Genomic DNA, 5,610 nt, shown 5'->3' with positions numbered 1-5,610 from the left:
CTCCATGGAGGTGCCAGTACAGAGGTCAGGGGTCACGTTGAATAAGATACCAGTACAGAGGTCAGGGGTCACGTTGAATAAGATACCAGTACAGGGGTCATGTTGAATAAGATACCAGTACAGACGTCAGGGGTCACGTTGAATAAGATACCAGTACAGAGGTCAGGGGTCATGTTGAATAAGATACCAGTACAGAGGTCAGGGGTCATGTTGAATAAGATACCAGAACAGAGGTCAGAGGTCATGTTGAATAAGATACCAGTACAGGGGTCATGTTGAATAAGATACCAGAACAGAGGTCAGGGGTCATGTTGAATAAGATACCAGTACAGAGGTCAGGGGTCATGTTGAATAAGATACCAGTACAGAGGTCAGGGGTCATGTTGAATAAGATACCAGTACAGAGGTCAGAGGTCATGTTGAATAAGATACCAGTACAGAGGTCAGGGGTCATGTTGAATAAGATACCAGTACAGAGGTCAGGGGTCATGTTGAATAAGATACCAGTACAGAGGTCAGGGGTCATGTTGAATAAGATACCAGTACAGAGGTCAGGGGTCATGTTGAATAAGATACCAGTACAGAGGTCAGGGGTCATGTTGAATAAGATACCAGTACAGAGGTCAGAGGTCATGTTGAATAAGATACCAGAACAGGGGTCAGGGGTCATGTTGAATAAGATACCAGTACAGAGGTCAGGGGTCATGTTGAATAAGATACCAGTACAGAGGTCAGGGGTCATGTTGAATAAGATACCAGTACAGAGGTCAGGGGTCATGTTGAATAAGATACCAGTACAGGGGTCAGGGGTCATGTTGAATAAGATACCAGTACAGAGGTCAGGGGTCATGTTGAATAAGATACCAGTACAGGGGTCATGTTGAATAAGATACCAGTACAGAGGTCAGGGGTCATGTTGAATAAGATACCAGTACAGAGGTCAAGGGTCATGTTGAATAAGATACCAGTACAGAGGTCAGGGGTCATGTTGAATAAGATACCAGTACAGAGGTCAGGGGTCATGTTGAATAAGATACCAGTACAGAGGTCAGGGGTCATGTTGAATAAGATACCAGTACAGAGGTCAGGGGTCATGTTGAATAAGATACCAGTACAGAGGTCAGGGGTCATGTTGAATAAGATACCAGTACAGAGGTCAGGGGTCATGTTGAATAAGATACCAGTACAGAGGTCAGGGGTCATGTTGAATAAGATACCAGTACAGAGGTCAGGGGTCATGTTGAATAAGATACCAGTACAGAGGTCAGGGGTCATGTTGAATAAGATACCAGTACAGAGGTCAGGGGTCATGTTGAATAAGATACCAGTACAGAGGTCAGGGGTCATGTTGAATAAGATACCAGTACAGGGGTCAGGGGTCATGTTGAATAAGATACCAGTACAGAGGTCAGGGGTCATGTTGAATAAGATACCAGTACAGAGGTCAGAGGTCATGTTGAATAAGATACCAGTACAGAGGTCAGGGGTCATGTTGAATAAGATACCAGAACAGAGGTCAGGGGTCATGTTGAATAAGATACCAGTACAGAGGTCAGGGGTCATGTTGAATAAGATACCAGTACAGGGGTCAGGGGTCATGTTGAATAAGATACCAGTACAGAGGTCAGGGGTCATGTTGAATAAGATACCAGTACAGGGGTCAGAGGTCATGTTGAATAAGATACCAGAACAGAGGTCAGGGGTCATGTTGAATAAGATACCAGAACAGAGGTCAGAGGTCATGTTGAATAAGATACCAGTACAGAGGTCAGGTGTCATGTTGAATAAGATACCAGTACAGAGGTCAGGGGTCATGTTGAATAAGATACCAGTACAGGGGTCAGGGGTCATGTTGAATAAGATACCAGTACAGGGGTCAGGGGTCATGTTGAATAAGATACCAGTACAGAGGTCAGGGGTCATGTTGAATAAGATACCAGTACAGAGGTCAGGGGTCATGTTGAATAAGATACCAGAACAGAGGTCAGGGGTCATGTTGAATAAGATACCAGTACAGGGGTCAGGGGTCATGTTGAATAAGATACCAGTACAGGGGTCAGGGGTCATGTTGAATAAGATACCAGAACAGAGGTCAGAGGTCATGTTGAATAAGATACCAGTACAGGGGTCAGGGGTCATGTTGAATAAAATACCAGTACAGAGGTCAGGGGTCATGTTGAATAAGATACCAGAACAGAGGTCAGAGGTCATGTTGAATAAGATACCAGTACAGGGGTCAGGGGTCATGTTGAATAAGATACCAGTACAGAGGTCAGGGGTCATGTTGAATAAGATACCAGTACAGAGGTCAGGGGTCATGTTGAATAAGATACCAGTACAGAGGTCAGGGGTCATGTTGAATAAGATACCAGTACAGGGGTCAGGGGTCATGTTGAATAAGATACCAGTACAGAGGTCAGGGGTCATGTTGAATAAGATACCAGTACAGAGGTCAGGGGTCATGTTGAATAAGATACCAGTACAGGGGTCAGGGGTCATGTTGAATAAGATACCAGTACAGAGGTCAGGGGTCATGTTGAATAAGATACCAGTACAGAGGTCAGAGGTCATGTTGAATAAGATACCAGTAGAGGTCAGGGGTCATGTTGAATAAGATACCAGTACAGAGGTCAGGGGTCATGTTGAATAAGATACCAGAACAGAGGTCAGAGGTCATGTTGAATAAGATACCAGTACAGGGGTCAGGGGTCATGTTGAATAAGATACCAGTACAGAGGTCAGGGGTCATGTTGAATAAGATACCAGTACAGAGGTCAGGGGTCATGTTGAATAAGATACCAGTACAGAGGTCAGGGGTCATGTTGAATAAGATACCAGTACAGAGGTCAGGGGTCATGTTGAATAAGATACCAGTACAGAGGTCAGAGGTCATGTTGAATAAGATACCAGTACAGAGGTCAGGGGTCATGTTGAATAAGATACCAGTACAGAGGTCAGGGGTCATGTTGAATAAGATACCAGTACAGAGGTCAGGGGTCATGTTGAATAAGATACCAGTACAGAGGTCAGGGGTCATGTTGAATAAGATACCAGTACAGAGGTCAGGGGTCATGTTGAATAAGATACCAGTACAGAGGTCAGGGGTCATGTTGAATAAGATACCAGTACAGAGGTCAGAGGTCATGTTGAATAAGATACCAGTACAGAGGTCATGTTGAATAAGATACCAGTACAGAGGTCAGGGGTCATGTTGAATAAGATACCAGTACAGGGGTCAGGGGTCATGTTGAATAAGATACCAGTACAGAGGTCAGGGGTCATGTTGAATAAGATACCAGTACAGAGGTCAGGGGTCATGTTGAATAAGATACCAGTACAGAGGTCAGAGGTCATGTTGAATAAGATACCAGTACAGAGGTCAGGGGTCATGTTGAATAAGATACCAGTACAGAGGTCAGGGGTCATGTTGAATAAGATACCAGTACAGGGGTCAGAGGTCATGTTGAATAAGATACCAGTACAGAGGTCAGGGGTCATGTTGAATAAGATACCAGTACAGGGGTCAGGGGTCATGTTGAATAAGATACCAGTACAGAGGTCAGGGGTCATGTTGAATAAGATACCAGAACAGAGGTCAGAGGTCATGTTGAATAAGATACCAGTACAGGGGTCAGGGGTCATGTTGAATAAGATACCAGAACAGAGGTCAGAGGTCATGTTGAATAAGATACCAGTACAGAGGTCAGGGGTCATGTTGAATAAGATACCAGTACAGAGGTCAGGGGTCATGTTGAATAAGATACCAGTACAGAGGTCAGGGGTCATGTTGAATAAGATACCAGTACAGAGGTCAGGGGTCATGTTGAATAAGATACCAGTACAGAGGTCAGGGGTCATGTTGAATAAGATACCAGTACAGGGGTCATGTTGAATAAGATACCAGTACAGAGGTCAGGGGTCATGTTGAATAAGATACCAGTACAGGGGTCAGGGGTCATGTTGAATAAGATACCAGTACAGAGGTCAGGGGTCATGTTGAATAAGATACCAGTACAGGGGTCATGTTGAATAAGATACCAGTACAGAGGTCAGGGGTCATGTTGAATAAGATACCAGAACAGAGGTCAGGGGTCATGTTGAATAAGATACCAGTACAGAGGTCAGGGGTCATGTTGAATAAGATACCAGTACAGAGGTCAGGGGTCATGTTGAATAAGATACCAGTACAGAGGTCAGGGGTCATGTTGAATAAGATACCAGAACAGAGGTCAGGGGTCATGTTGAATAAGATACCAGTACAGAGGTCAGAGGTCATGTTGAATAAGATACCAGAACAGAGGTCAGGGGTCATGTTGAATAAGATACCAGTACAGAGGTCAGGGGTCATGTTGAATAAGATACCAGTACAGGGGTCAGGGGTCATGTTGAATAAGATACCAGTACAGAGGTCAGGGGTCATGTTGAATAAGATACCAGTACAGGGGTCAGAGGTCATGTTGAATAAGATACCAGTACAGGGGTCAGGGGTCATGTTGAATAAGATACCAGTACAGAGGTCAGAGGTCATGTTGAATAAGATACCAGTACAGGGGTCAGGGGTCATGTTGAATAAGATACCAGTACAGAGGTCAGAGGTCATGTTGAATAAGATACCAGTACAGAGGTCAGGGGTCATGTTGAATAAGATACCAGAACAGAGGTCAGGGGTCATGTTGAATAAGATACCAGTACAGAGGTCATGTTGAATAAGATACCAGTACAGAGGTCAGAGGTCATGTTGAATAAGATACCAGTACAGAGGTCAGGGGTCATGTTGAATAAGATACCAGAACAGAGGTCAGAGGTCATGTTGAATAAGATACCAGAACAGAGGTCAGGGGTCATGTTGAATAAGATACCAGTACAGGGGTCAGGGGTCATGTTGAATAAGATACCAGTACAGAGGTCAGGGGTCATGTTGAATAAGATACCAGTACAGAGGTCAGGGGTCATGTTGAATAAGATACCAGTACAGAGGTCAGGGGTCATGTTGAATAAGATACCAGAACAGAGGTCAGAGGTCATGTTGAATAAGATACCAGTACAGAGGTCAGAGGTCATGTTGAATAAGATACCAGTACAGGGGTCAGAGGTCATGTTGAATAAGATACCAGTACAGAGGTCAGGGGTCATGTTGAATAAGATACCAGTACAGAGGTCATGTTGAATAAGATACCAGAACAGAGGTCAGAGGTCATGTTGAATAAGATACCAGTACAGAGGTCAGAGGTCATGTTGAATAAGATACCAGTACAGAGGTCAGGGGTCATGTTGAATAAGATACCAGAACAGAGGTCAGGGGTCATGTTGAATAAGATACCAGTACAGAGGTCAGGGGTCATGTTGAATAAGATACCAGTACAGGGGTCAGGGGTCATGTTGAATAAGATACCAGTACAGAGGTCAGGGGTCATGTTGAATAAGATACCAGAACAGAGGTCAGGGGTCATGTTGAATAAGATACCAGTACAGGGGTCAGGGGTCATGTTGAATAAGATACCAGTACAGAGGTCAGGGGTCATGTTGAATAAGATACCAGTACAGAGGTCAGGGGTCATGTTGAATAAGATACCAGTACAGAGGTCAGAGGTCATGTTGAATAAGATACCA

The sequence above is a fragment of the Notolepis coatsorum genome, assembly GCF_963971535.1.
Source record: "Notolepis coatsorum genome assembly, chromosome: 7".
Lineage (NCBI taxonomy): Eukaryota > Metazoa > Chordata > Actinopteri > Aulopiformes > Paralepididae > Notolepis > Notolepis coatsorum.
This window is presented reverse-complemented; position numbering follows the sequence as displayed.